This window comes from Zootoca vivipara, chromosome 8, assembly GCF_965207765.1.
Source record: "Zootoca vivipara chromosome 8, rZooViv2.hap1.1, whole genome shotgun sequence".
NCBI classification, from domain to species: domain Eukaryota; kingdom Metazoa; phylum Chordata; class Lepidosauria; order Squamata; family Lacertidae; genus Zootoca; species Zootoca vivipara.
Window position 1 is genome coordinate 1,379,889 of NC_142591.1, and position 14,713 is coordinate 1,394,601.

General features: G+C 42.4%; 1 protein-coding gene across 45 annotated transcripts in view; it reads left to right on the forward strand.

Moving 5' to 3' along the window:
- FOXA2 (forkhead box A2) overlaps positions 1-14,713 on the forward strand; it is a 107,093-nt gene that overhangs the window by 41,170 nt on the left and 51,210 nt on the right. For 3 of the 45 annotated variants that reach the window (XR_015951259.1, XR_015951282.1, XR_015951257.1), the window contains exons 2-5: positions 1,273-1,487; positions 3,175-3,291; positions 8,975-9,069; positions 9,499-9,605. The exons of 1 other annotated variant lie outside the window; for it this stretch is intronic. The gene's annotated coding sequence lies outside the window, so the exon portion shown is untranslated. Of the gene's footprint in view, positions 1-1,272; positions 1,488-3,174; positions 3,292-4,778; positions 4,930-8,974; positions 9,098-9,498; positions 9,606-10,866; positions 11,242-11,807; positions 12,744-14,713 lie in introns of those variants that run through there. 41 more of the 45 variants (XR_015951284.1, XR_015951262.1, XR_015951286.1 and 38 more) reach the window with 31 other exon arrangements.

A 14,713-nucleotide genomic window follows, 5' to 3' on the forward strand; every position in this document is an offset into this window, starting at 1 on the left:
TGCAGACCAAACATTCCACCCATTGTGTTTTATTCTATAATCCAAGCTGCTAGCTTATTTTATTTCCCCCTTTACTAGAAAGGGAAGTTTTTATGCTGCATTTTATTGTCTTTGTATTTTTAACTGTTGTATTTTTGTACTTGAGTGTCACCTCTCATTCCAGTCCAGAGAGCATATGTTGATGGACAAATTAAGGGTGATCTTTTATTAACCTGCTCTCTCAGAGCAAAGATTTCTAGTTGTGCAAAGGGACCTTCCCTCGTCTCTTCCCCCTACGTGCACCCCAAACCACCAGTGAGTGATGGAGCTACACAGCAGGAGAAGAGGGGAGGAACATTCAGCTGTGCAAGCAGAAATCCTTGAGCTGATAGAATGATTGCCTTAGCACTAGGTTAGATTCCACCCTCAGCAGGAAACAGGACAATTCAAGCCCTGGCCTTGCAGTGGTAGGGGCATGGCGGACTGCTGGAGAAATTACTATGCCTTCAGCCCCATCACTCATGTCAGCCAGGGCAGAAGGTTAAGTAGGCAGGCAAATAGCTGGCCCATTCTGGAGCTGGTGCAGCAGCAGGGCCCAAATGAAGACTGATGTTGCCAAGTGGACAGTGAGGCTGGCTTAGGGTCCAGGGGATCCTGGGCTGGCTCAGTCATTCCCCACCATGTCCCACTTCAGAGCTTTTTGTAGTTGCACCCACACATTCAGCAGGTGGAATGAGAAACTCCAAGCCCAAGAAGTGATGATGCATCAGCTGATGGAAGTTTGCAGGGTGCCAATCCACACACCCCAGCCTGGCACAAAGGAGGTTTGCAGACTAAAGAAGCAAATAAGAAAGATGGAAGGAATTTCACGAATGCTCAAATACTGGGTGATGCATGTAGTGTCCTAGTTTTAAAGCCCAGTGTAGGAAGAATCTGAAACCACTGAAAATAAAGATCTCAGGCCCATTAGAATTACTGTAAATGGAAAGATTTGCAGGCTTCAAACTATGTGGGGGCAGCTTCTGGCTCATGGAGCTTAATTAATGGCACAACTCTATTTTATATTATTTATTTTATTGAAATATTTATAATCTCCTATGTGAGTTTGTGTCCCCTAATATTTTTAGGTGCACAAGCGTGGAGCTTTGGCTACATGCATAAGGTCTCACCTTTGCATCTTAGCACAAATGTAACAATTCCTACCTCTTAATTGAAAGGTCTCTCTCTCTCTCTCTCTCTTTTTAACATGCTTTAACCACTCTGATTGTACTACACCTGATTCATACATCCCAGCAGTGATGTAGTATTGTGATATAGTATTGCCAGTCTACATTGCAATACTGGAGCTACCAGCCGCACGTCTTTCTGAAATGCTGTCCTGCTGAGAGGGAAGATGGTGTTTGAATGGGAAGGACCAAGATGACTGAATTCACTTTAAGGCTTCATATCTAGATGCAGACCTCAGTGCTGTGGAATTGTGCATGAGGGGAACCAGCTTCTTCTCATTGGTGAGATGCAAGAATGGGGGTGTTAAAAACACACTCTAGAGTGTAATTAACTCATGTTCAATTATTTTCATACACACTCTAAGGGGCAAATAATGATATAGTTCACAAATGCTTATACACCTCTTGATGTATCTTTTAACCATTGCATGTTTGCTGCTTTGCAGCTTAGCTCACCCCTTTCTGGTGTTTGATCTGTGAATGCTATTTTACACAACTACCACCAAATATGAACATACACGTGAGAACTGATTATAAGTGTTTCCTGTTCCCAATACCCAATGGACCTTCAAAAGTGCCCAATAAATTTAGGAGCCTGAACACAATGGACCTATGGTGTTTCCCCATCCTCTGAGAACACAGCATTGTTGTGAGTGTGTAGGTAACAGAGGACAGAATCTAGCCAATAGAATCACAGAATTGTAGAGCAGGAAGGTACCCCGGAGGGTCATCTAGTCCAACCCCCTGCAATGCAGGCACCTCAACTAAAGTATCCATGACAGATGGCCATCCGATCTCTGTTTAAAAGTCATTCCACTGTCGAACAGCTCTTACTGTCATAACATTCCTGATGTTTAGTTGGAACATACCCAACTTGCTCAACCGTTCCTCATAAGGCTTGGTTTCCAGACCCTTGATCGTCTTAGTTGTCCTCCTCTGCACATGTTCCAGCTTGTTAATGTCCTTCTTAAATTGTGCACCCAGAATTGAACACAGTATTCCAGGTGTGGTCTGACTAAGGCAGAATAGAGTGGTACTATTACTTCCATTGATCAAGACACTAGACTTCTGTTGATGCAGCCTAGAATAGTATTAGCTTTTTTGCTGCTGTATCACACATGTTAAGCTTGTGGTCCACCAAGACCCCTAGAACCTTTTCACATGTACTATGGGCAAGCCAGGTTTTCTCAGTCTTATATTTGTGCAGATTTATGTCAAATCTATTTCAGGCGTAGTGACTTAAGCATGTGCTGAACTTCTCTTGTTGCAGTAGATAGGGCTCTTTTAATAGTGATTTATTCCCTTACTTTGTGTTTTATAGAAATTTCTTTTAAAACACATGCAGCATACCCTGTAAAATTAAAATAAGAGATACCTTTCACTCTCCTGAAGTACGATAAATTATGTGCAAAATTAACCTGGTATTTCCTTGGTTACTTATTAACCATAGTTCATTTAACAGAATCAATATTTCTGGGGAAGAAGTAAACACTTACCACACTGGCCCCTCTTTTTCCTTTACCTTTACAACCTGAATTTTTTTATAAAAAGGGTGGGGGGGGGGAAGCATCTGCCTGGAAACCAAAGGAGAACGAGGGACCGTGCCTGTTATCTTGGGGATATGCAAAGCACATTTTATTTCGCCTTTTATCTCTCCAATTGTATGTTGATCCCATACATATAGATTGATTTTGCACAGGTAGATAATGAAAAGTCAAGGGGGAAAATTTACACAACGGCACTCAGCATCTCAGCTCTCTATTGGTATATAAATTGGTTTATTATTTCATTCTCTTAAAGAGAGCACTTTAAAATATAGCATGTTTAAACATAAATCGATTTACCATTCATACGCCTTTTCCCCTTTGTAATTTCCACAGCATTTTGGGAAGTTAATTTCAAAGATATTTACATGTAAACATGATCTTGTTTATTCCTACCTCTCTCATCCATCACCTTCTTCCTATAGTCAAGGCTCTCATGTGAAATATCTGATAGGATGACAACGGCAGCTGGAAGCCCAGAACACGTAAGTGTTTCTCTCTCCATTTGATGATACCTTGCGAGCCATTCACCGTAATTCACCGTAAGTGCTTTGCTTTTAGCCAGTGTAACCTATATTCAGGGTGGCAATTCCAGTGGAGAGGGAGGGCCTGTAGGCTTGGAGCAAAAACAACAACAGAAACCCCAAACAGAAATGAAAGGAAACATGATTAAAAAACATTTTCTGGACATTTGGTGGCACACATTTTGGCTGCTGCAGCTTAAAGCAATTAATTCAGGATACTGACATTAACTCTCTAGCTCATTGACAGCTTGGAGCTGGGACTAAAAATGCTAGTTCTCCAGGGAAAAGAGGCGGCTAGCTGGTTCTTTTTCTGGACTGTTTGCTTATAGGCCCAGAGAGCAATCTTCCTTGCAGAATGAAATGCAAGGACACAAACAATGTCCCAGGGAGAGAATGGGAGATGGGAATGAACAGTTTGAACTATTTGCTCAGCAGAAGGGCAGCCACAATTGCCGGCCAATGGCTTTCCCATGCATCAGCCAGGGCTTCTTAGCCTCTTTTGTTGTTCTTCTACTTCCTTTAGCCAGATAAGAACACAGCTGCAGAGATTCCAGCTAACTTTGGGCCTGGATTTATTCACATAAGTCTCCATTCATCTTTACTGTATTTATTTGTTGCATAAGTTTCTGTCCTATTTCTTTGAAATGTGGGTTTCATTTTCCCACTCCGAAATGAGAACTATATTCTGTAAAAGAAAAGAAAAAAGAATTTGCAACTTCTTGTCATATTTGTGCTACTTCCCATTTCCTTTGCTTTCTCAAAGAGATGGAAGGAGTCACAGAGAGGTTTTAACCAGATCCCCCACTAAAATTGCTTAGTTAGTGTTCCAGCCAAAGTTAAGCAATATCAATTTTGTCAATTTTGAGTGAGTAGTACACAGTCTCCGCCATTTACAGGGTTTACCTGGGGATGGATCAGGCCCATTCTGCATGTTTACGCAGATCATTTCATGAAATGTGCATTAGAGTGCAGGTTTAGGTCCTCAAGATTCCGGTTAATTGTTCTTTGTTTAGTTCTAAAAAAAATGTCTGTAGGATGGAAAACACTTTCAATGCCACGCTACCATACTGCGTAGGAATGCAATGGGATTTCAGCAGTGCACTATTTTGTGCTTCATTGAAAAAGCAAAGAGATTGCAGAGGTGGTTACACGGCAATCAGATAAAATTATCCTGAAGAATAATAATCATATGTGGTGTGAAACATGCAGTGTAAGGTCTCAAATGGTCCTCCCTCCTGCTCAATAATTGTCAGCACATAAAAAACACCCACATGATAGCTTATATATACACACAGACATTTATAGAACTGTCACATATAATGCTTCCACATATGCAACATAACTTATCACAGATACATATACACAGGGTTATATAAAAAACACAGGGTTCACATATAGAAAACTGAATTAATTTTGGGGTATTAAAAATGTAAATGTCCCAAGTACCCATGCAGTGCCACCTGTTTGTGAATGAATGGTATATGTGCATTTACATCTTTTAAAAGATTTATATGCAGTTTTTCATGAAAAATGCCACTGCAGTGTGATATGGGCACATTCTTCCACAATAATGCAGGACCAACAGCAATGAAAGTATCTGCACATCACCCACAACTGGGGAAACCCAACCATTTACATCTATGTAAATGGTTACGTGTGAGTATTATGAGAGTTGTTACCATATTTTGCTATTTTAATTCTGGTCTTTTCTCAACCACAATTTAAAATGTAACATGCGAACTTTTTGCATGAGTGGACTTGTGCAAGTGGTCTGACTTCTGTGTTAGCTTTTTATATTTGGTCCTGAGTATCTGATCTCTGGTCAGATCTGCATGGAGTGCTTAAATACTAAAGTTATGTGGAATGAAAACCAGGGAAATTGCCTTTCATGTAAACCAACATGAGAAGCATTTGTGCTGATTTCTGTATAGGTTTCCATGTCATTGCCCTTAAAGCTGTACTTCTATAGTATCACCAATGTACAGTGCTTTACAGCATAACATCAGTGAAAGCGATAGGGCTCTCCTTCCTCCAAATTTAAATCCCAGATATCCTGTTAGAAGATTAATTAAACTTGAATGAGTGTAGAATGAGGTAGAAAGTCATTTTTTAAAAGCAACAAGAGAGTGATTTAATGTGAACAAATTGAACATTCTCAGTCAATGTGCAACCTCACAGGAAACACAATGTTTGCACATCACTTTTTCCAGTGCAAAACCTCTGAAACTGCAGGGATTTTTCCTCTACTGGGTGGTCAGGAGGCAAGGCTGAAAGGCAAAAGGACTCCTATTGTCCTCTGCTGTGTCTTAACAGCTGGCCTCACGTGCCTCTAAAAAGAAGAAAGCACCTGTTTATCTCGTTATCCCCTGCTTCTATGAGCACCAAGCTACCCCCACAGAGATAGGGTCCTTGGCTGGTGGGGGGAGGGGTATCTCTAAAAGTGCTTTGAAAGCCCCCACATCAGCCTTGATCCAGATACAGTCATACACTGATCAAGACATTGTTTCAGGATGCTCACTTCCAATATGGCTGGAAATCTTTGCCCACTCTATCTATGTCACTACATCCTGAGTAGTCTTGAAGACATATCCAGTCTGAGCAGGGGATTCCCATTCAGAAACACAGAGGCAAAGGTGTTCATGATTGTCACGTTACACAAACTGGACGAAGAGAGTCAAGCCTAGAATGGCAGTTGGCAGTTACACTTTGGCAGTTGGGATTTGACAGTTACAGCCTGCCTTGTCACATGACACTCCCCCAAAGACCTTGAGAGCAGTAATATAAACATATTTATAAATATAACTTATTTATATACTTTTATCTACAAGATTCAGCTTTGCAATCAATTCACTATGTTGTACCCCAGGGAACGCTTTTGTAAATAAATCAGACAAATTATCATGTGATTGACAATACACTAACGTAATCACATTATGTTTTATATAATCTTTAACACTGAAAAACTTAATGTTTCGCACGTGTTGAAGTGTTCCCTGAATTAGCGATTGCGATACAAGCTTGATTATCCTCATAGATTTTCACAGGCTGTTGTACTTTATATTCCAAATCATGTAATACATGTATGTACCATGTGACTTCGCTACACGCTTCTGATAATGCAGAAAATTCTGCCTCACAAGTTGATGTGGCAACAAAACCTTGCTTTTTCGATTTTCAACCAATTAGTGAATTTCTAAACATAACCACTAATACGCTGGTTGACTTTCTTGTGGATGGACAATTTGCGAAATCACTGTCCACAAACACCTGTAAATCATTTGAATTAGATGCAAATTTTTTTACACTTATTCTGTGTACCCTTCAAGTATCTCAGAATTCTCTTAACAGCAGCCCAATCATTTAAACTAGGCTTACTCACGTTTCTGCTTAGAATACCTACACTAAAAGAAATATCAGGCCTTGAACAGTGGCTCAGGTACAAAAGAGAGCCTATTACTTTCAGTCTTTTGAAAATCTATAGTCATAGGAGTTTGTACAGCATTACAATTCTGCATTTCTAGCTTTTCGAGCAGATCTTTAATCTTTCGCTCTTAGCATATTAAGAAACTTTCATCTGCTTCTCTGCATATTTGAACCCCTAAATAATGACTTATTGGTCCTAGATCTTTCACTTCACTTCATTATTTTCCCAACTGTTTTGCTATCTTTTGAATTTTGCCTGTGGAACTACCTGCTAGCATCAAATCATCTACAAAAATCAAAACCAATATATAATCATTGCCTGATCCTTTTGTATACAAACAAGAATCAGCAATACTTCTTTTAAATCCAAGATTTAAGAGTTGTGTGTTTATACAATCGTTCCAACATTTAGCAGTTTGCTTAAGACCATAGACAGCCTTGTCTAATTTCCACACTAAATCATTCCCTTCCTCAAAACCTGGTGGTTGTCGCATGTATATCACCTGGTCCAGAGGAGCATTTAGATATGCAGAAGTAATATCATAATGACTCACTTCCAGTTTCTTGTCAGCTGCAACAGACAAAACAAGCCTCACTGATTCTGCCTTTGCAGAGGGCGCAAAAAGCTCATCATAGTGAATTCCTGGCTTTTGTGCAAAACCTTTTGCTACCAGTCTAGCTTTAAACCGTGTATCACCAGATACCCGAGTCTTTCTTTTAAAGACACATCTGCTAGAAATTAAATTTTTTAAAGGCAACTTAATGGGCGTATGAGATAGGGTCGATAAGACCTCACTTAACATCGCAGGCTGCTTGAGGAGAGGCTCCCTTCTGATCCTGCTGGGAGCCTCTCCTCACCCCTCGAAAGGGCCACTTAACCCCACAGGATGTGGCAGGGTGACTCCTGAAACACTTATCGCAAACATGGGAATACCTACATCCCTGATGCTGGCAGGACCCCTTATTGTATTCCCAACAAATAAGGTGCCTCCCTGCTTTCTTAATAGCTTGCTTGGATTTTGGCTGCTCAATGGACTTACTCTCGAAATTTGGAGAGACATAAGTAGTCCACACATCAAGATCTTTACGATCCCATGGAGCATAAGGGATCCTGGCGGCCCGACGACGAAAACTCTCGCCGTAGCTTATAGCTGCCGCCTCACTGGCCAATGCAAAGGCTTTACGCACCAAAGATTGAAAAATCCACAGGTGCAAACTTCTCTTGGGGTAAGCTGCAGAAATAACCCCATAGAAACCAAATGTAACAGAAACAAATACAGTGGTACCTCTACTTACGAATAACTCTACTTACGAATGTTTCTACTTACGAATGGAGCTCCGTCTGCCATCTTGGATGCGGTTTAGATAGGATTTTTTCTACTTATGAATTTTTAGATGGGGTTGCTTTGACTTACATTTTTTTTCTCCCAATGCATTCCTATGGGATTCAACTTACATTTTTTTTGACTTATGAATGTGCCTTCGGAATGCATTAAATTCGTAAGTAGAGGTATCACTGTATACTGTGAAATTCCCTGAAATGAGAGGTAATCAGATAAAATAAAAATATTTAAGGAGCTAAGGATATCAGAAAACTAATAGTAACGACTGATATAGAAATAATTAACGAAAATAATCAAAGCCTTAACGGAATGCCGGCTACAACCTCGTTTCACTGCGATTAACAGTTTCCTCAGAAGGAAATTGAAAGAACTGTATTTTCAATAAACATCATTCAAAAATAAAGAGTAAGGAAACACTAATTTTGCATATTAAAGACCTAATATGCAGGCAAAAAAGGGGATTCAAATTAAGCTATATAGCTTTCTAAAAAAGTCAAAGCCTGGGCTATGCCAACACCATTCAAAGATAAAGGGCAATAAAATTTAGATTTTGCATTCTCAAGGCCTGAAACGTAGGCAAACAAGGGGTTCTAATTAAGCTATATAGCTTTCTGAAAAACTCAAAGTCTGGGCTGCAAGAGCTCCATGATCTAATGTTTCGCAAAGATCATGGAGTTCTCGCAGCCCAGACTTTGAAACATATCCTGACACGGGAGAAGTATTAATATCCTGCTAATCCAAGAGGATTCCTGCAGCAAGGGAGATACGCCGCCTCTTTAACAATCTTCTTCAGATTACCAGGTGCTGTTAATGACAAAAACCATACTCAGGCTGTATCAACTGCAATGTTCCTAGCTCCCTTCCCTTAATTGTTAAGGGGTATTAGAAGCTCAGAGAAGCAAATGTCCTTCTGTCTCCTTTCCTCACTCCATAAGATGTTCCTGCCGCAGCTCATGATACTGTTGTCCAGGGCTGGCTGAAGACGTTTTGGCACCTAGGGCAAACCACAAATCTGGCCAGGAAAGGAGGGGTGAGTGAAGAGTTACATCTGAAATAAGGTACTCACTTCTTCTACCCCTTCATAGGTGCCAACTTCCTGAGGCCCTGCTGTGTGCCTGAGCACCCATAAAATTCCCCATGAAGGGGCTGGGCACCCACGGCCCCAGGCACCCACAGTTGTGTAGCCAAGTTGTCACTCCTGTACCTCTTTTTCCTTAGAGCTTTCTGTCTACTCTGCCCATCTCAAGGATTGGAGAAGTTCAGCCAATCAGTTACTGCCAGAGGCTTCATTACCATTGCCACGTCTCCATCAGCTAGCAGATTAAACTCCTGATTGGTGGAGGGGGGGGTCTCTTTGCTTTTTTAATGGGGCATTTATACTTTCAATTTCTTCAAATGTGCTGCCAAAAAAGGGTTCCCCTGTACGTTCTTATGATATAATGTGCCTTTTCTGTTTTAGGAATTAAGCTGAAGTGGCATTGCTGGCTCCACAGTCAAGGACTGTGCAGCAAGAGGCCAAGTCTTGAGTACCATTCTGAGCACACCTGACTTTTGAACTAAGCAAAGGTATGCAACGTCAATGTGATTTCTGAGAGAGAATGTTTGCAGCACACTGCAATTAAATACGGCTTAGTTGATGCATTGCTGAATGATATATGAGTAAAAACAATAGTCCTGAAGCAAGGCTTTGGTTTTAGATGATGCACCCATGTGTCATAGCAGGCTTTACCTGTCAGACAAGTGGGGTGCATGTGGGATGCATTCCTTACACATGAGAAATGTCACAGTGGCTATGAGAAAGTGTGTATCTAACTCGAAGATGGAACCCACATTGCTCTAGAAAGCACAATTCTGAACTATAGCTAGAAAAAAGTCATGTTTCTTTGAGACTGTACATACTGAATGGAGACTCTACATTACCCAGAGCATGTACAAAATTCAGTCAAGCTTTGCACATTCCACAACACTTTATGTATATTGACCAGGAAATGTGCACAATTCCCTCTTCATGGGCAGACTAAGGGCACATTCCCCTTGAGGCCTGGTGAATTCATACAATGACTCATTGCTATGACTATTAGCTGTTCACTTTACACACACCCCTCTAACATATACATAGACACATCACATTCTCTCTCATGCATACACATATTTGACTTTAATGCTACATGATTATAAAGGCACCCCTTTCTCAGCGCATAGCACAGAAGCACAGCAAATTTCCCATGGAAGAAAAGAGTGATCATCCTCCATGGTTGGCTCCCTTGTTTTCCATGTTGCAAACTGAAAAGCGGCTCCCTTTGTCTAGTCTCTCAAATTCACAAACACCAACTTGAGAAAAAGATGGGGGGCGTTCACGCGATGACACACACACGGTGCAGGGACATAGAGGTGATGGAGGAGCCAGGGGGCAGTATGGCTTCAATGGTTGGCGGCTTGTCTTCTCTGGTGCTCAGTTTCCTCCTCCTCCTCCTGCCACCACCACCACCAGCTGCTTCTCCCCTCCTTTCCTTCCATGGCAGGAGGAGGAAGAGGAGGGGCCACCAGGCTCTCCCTGTTGTACTTGGCTCTGCAATAGGCCTCCTCTGCAACTGATTCTTCTCAACATTGAGGGCCTCTTAGAGTTGGTACCTATGCTCAGGCTGGAGGGGCAATCTGGTTTGGAAGCTGTTTTTTATAGTTGGGAAGTATCTCCTGACCAGCTGAGGCCTGTTTATGCAAGGGATTTTCCTTGGCTGATAAGCCTAGTCTTCTTGCAGCTAATTCATTCCTTTAGTCAGAGTTTGGGGGTAACACCTAAGTTGAATTCTCACCTGACATTTCTCAGGTCACCATTCTAGAAAAGGAGAGATCACATGGTGAAGAGGATGATGAAGCAAAGCAACATAACCAATCATATTTTGCTCCATGCTGATATCATTGGAATAAGTGAATACTTATCTGCCCTTTCACAGTAAACATCATGAAATCACTGAAAGGAGAGGTGCCTTTCAACCTTGATGGAATATAGAAATTGTCCCCTCTGCGTCAGCCCTTGTAGATACTTATGTAAAAAGTTATGAGAAGTCTGGGTGCCTTCTAATCCTGTCATGACAAGATCATGCTTATTTATAAGCCCTGAATATAAGGAAGGATACCTGTATCAGCACATTTATATTTTTGATAGAGGGTTAGGTAGAAAATAAAGCCATAAATCATGTGACCAGTGTGTCAGTCATATCATTCTAAAGAGCTAGTTGATGACAAGGCAAAACCTGCTTATTTACTGAGGCATGAGGAGAGTAAGCTTCTTATTTATTAAAAAAAATCCCTTCCAGTTAGCACCTTAGAGACCAACTAAGTTTGTCATTAGTATGAGCTATCGTGTGCATGCACACTTCTTCAAATACCTTCTTCAGATGCACACGAAAGCTCATACCAATGACAAACTTAGTTGGTCTTTAAGGTGCTACTGGAACGATTTTTTATATTTTGTTTCAACTATGGCAGACCAACACAGCTATCTACTTGTAACTTTCCATCAAATTCATGCTCAAAATGTCTAGTGGTGTAATTCCTTCTTAAAATCTCCTGTGACACTGAACAGCACAATTCTCATATGTATGTTTTAGAAGGGTTTGAATCCCTGTGATGGGGTGAGCCCCCATTGTTCTGTCCCAGTTCCTGCCAATGTAGCAGTTCAAAAGCACACCAGTGTGAGTAGATAAATAGGTACCACTGCAATGGGAAGGTAAACTGCGTTTCCGTGCATTCTGGCTTCCATCACAGTGTTCCGTTGCACCAGAAGCAGTTTAGTCCTGCTGGCCACATGATCCGAAAAGTTGTCTGTGGACAAACGCCAGCTTCCTTGGCCTGAAGCAAGATGAGTGCTGCAACCCCATAGTCAAGTTTGATGGACTTAACTATCCAGGAGTCCTTTACCTTTACCTTTTACCTAGTCAATGCATAGATTTATGTGCAGCCTGGGAAGAGGAACCACCAGAAAGACCTGCCATCTTCCTGTTCTTTTCCACTGCACCAAATACCACTTCCATGTTACAGCCCTTCCCCTTCTTCAGGAAGGAAAGATCTTTGGTTCCTCTAGGATGGTGCAACATTGAACAAGTTTGTGCAGCTCCTAGAAAGACAAGCTGGATGTTCTTGTTTTTGGGCCAGTCTAAAAGAGTTTTCCACACAGACTGCAAAACAAGGAGAAGGTTGGAATGGGGATCCAAACGAGGCAAATGAGAGAGAATGGTTGAAAGAAAAGAGGGCCGGATCAAGAGCGAGGGCAGAGAGTGAGAGGGAAAAGATCAACTGGATCCAGCAGGTGGAAATGACACTTTCCTCAAAACATATCTTATGCCGCTCTCTTTTTTAAAAATGTGAACTTAGCTAATTGAGAGTGAAGCAACCCTTACTGACACAACTCTCTTGTCCCATTAGAATCCTTTAGTCTGTGGATATGAAATATGATTAAAATTTTTCTTGCTCCATTTTAACTGATTTCTATCAACCTGGGGGGCAAACAAACAGTCACAATTGTGGTTTTGGTAGTTGGCTTGTTGACATGCTTTGTAATGAGAATGCAAAGAAAAGAATTAACAGCACCCCCACCGCTGAAGCCTCAGGAACAAATAAGTGCTGTGGACTTTATTGCCCTCTTACACTGGGTGGCAATGATACGGAAGAAAATGAATAAAGTAATTGACTCTCTCCAGAAAATGTTGGTGCTTTCATGAAAACAAATCTGTGCTGTTTCTTGCCAGCTCTGCCTGTAGGTGCTCATTCACAAACACAATTGATGGAATAAATGCATTCAGATCTCTTAAAAGACACGTGACTTCCAGACGAAGCACCTGGGACTTCAGAGAAAATAAAAGGTTCAAAGCTTGTCTGTGATCACAGGCTTTTGGGTTTGATCCAGCACAATGGAGTCAACCGCAACGGCCCCATTGTCTTTGAGGATGCAAGTGCAATACCAGCGCACAAGCCTTTACATGACCCTTAGGCAAGTTATTTATAGTCTCCATTGCAACTCTATTCTACCTCTGACAGGCAGAAGGCTGCCCTGCCTTAACGGTTGGGCAAAGTGGCCCTTTCTGGGTCAGGAACTCAGCTCTTTGAGGGTCTCCAACTGTGAGCCTTGAAGAGATGGTAGAGAGCCAGCTGGATGAGGCTGTGCATTTTATAGAGCCATGAAAGGTTTCCTTAACAGAGGCTGACATTCTGTATTATACTGTAAGCAAAATGACATACCTTCATGTATCCTTCTGCCTCTTTGGGGTATAGAGCCTTGTGAATAAAGCAGTGGTTTCCAAACTATGTTTTTGGAGGGCATTGGAGCCAACTCCTTGGGGCCAAGTCCCTTAGCCCCCCTTAAAATATTTGAGTGGGCCACGACCTCCCAAGTTGATGGGCATTGCCATTCAAATGGTGTGTGCGCACTGTGTCTTGTGATCAAGTGTGTAAGCTTTTAGAGGTCTGTTAATGAAAAGATCTGTAACGACCATCTTCCCTTAATAACTGCTTGCCCACCCCTACCAATCTGCCCTCACAAACTGCAGCTTTGGAGGAGATTGGGGTGTGTTCTAGGTTGAGTCATCATGGATAACAGGCCCGGCCAATATCTCACAAGAATCGTGCTTAAGAACACTAGCCCAAATCCTGGGCAGCACAGGACAATGTGTTGGGGGTTCCTCAGTAGGCAAGTCAATATGGAAAGGGTACTATGAAGAGGGGACGTTTGAAAATACTTTCTCTACAGAGAAGATTGGGGGCACTTTAAAAAGCACTGGCATTTGCTGCAGAACTTTGACTCTACTTTCCCCTCCTCCAAAACAGGGGTAGGTGGCCACTGCAAGTGCTGCTGGCCTTAAATGATTTTCTGGTTCAGGTAGAGCAAGGGAGATGCATGATCTTAGCAGCAGACAGCATCTTCTGGGAGAGCGGAAATAATGGGGAGTGGAGAAACATGGCCACTGTTTCATTTCAAAGGGTTGGAGTGGAGATAGGAGCAGCCTACCACCACACATTAAAATGTTAAATAAACAGAAAAGCAGATGTTTCTGCAGCTCACTGCTAAGGAAATCACATCTGCATCACATGAACTGGTTTGGGGTTCCTAATACCCCAGGACAAGGCAACAAGCTGGCTGCTCCCTGCATTTGCCATCTTCACGTGGCTGTGAAGTGTTTGCTGTAGTCCTAAATTACACTCGCACTGTTCAGCCCAGATTAGCTCCCAAAGCACCACACTGCAATTATAATTCAACACAAAGGGATAATATATTAGGAGTCTCTTTTGGCTCCTCCAGTTGACCATATAATGCAGGATCAGGGCTGTTCCACTGCGAGCTAGACTGCAAGGCTCATTAGCAGTAAAGGTCCTTGTGATCCACAAGGATTTCATCATCAGATTATTGCTTCCTGCTCTCCTCCTTGGGAGGAATAATCAGGGCCGGCCCTACGTGCAGGCTGGGTGGCGCCGGGCACCACGGCACCGGCCCACCAGGAGGGCGCCGCGAGCTGCGCCCACCCGCTGGCCTGCCGGCCTGCCGTGCAGCTGCGCCCACGGCAACCGCGCTGCGCCTCCCTGCCCGCCCGCCCGCCGCGCAGGGAAATGGGGTGGGAGGGCGCCGGAAGGATCCGGCGCACCACGGCGCCAGGGGCGCTTAAGATGGCCCTGGGAATAAT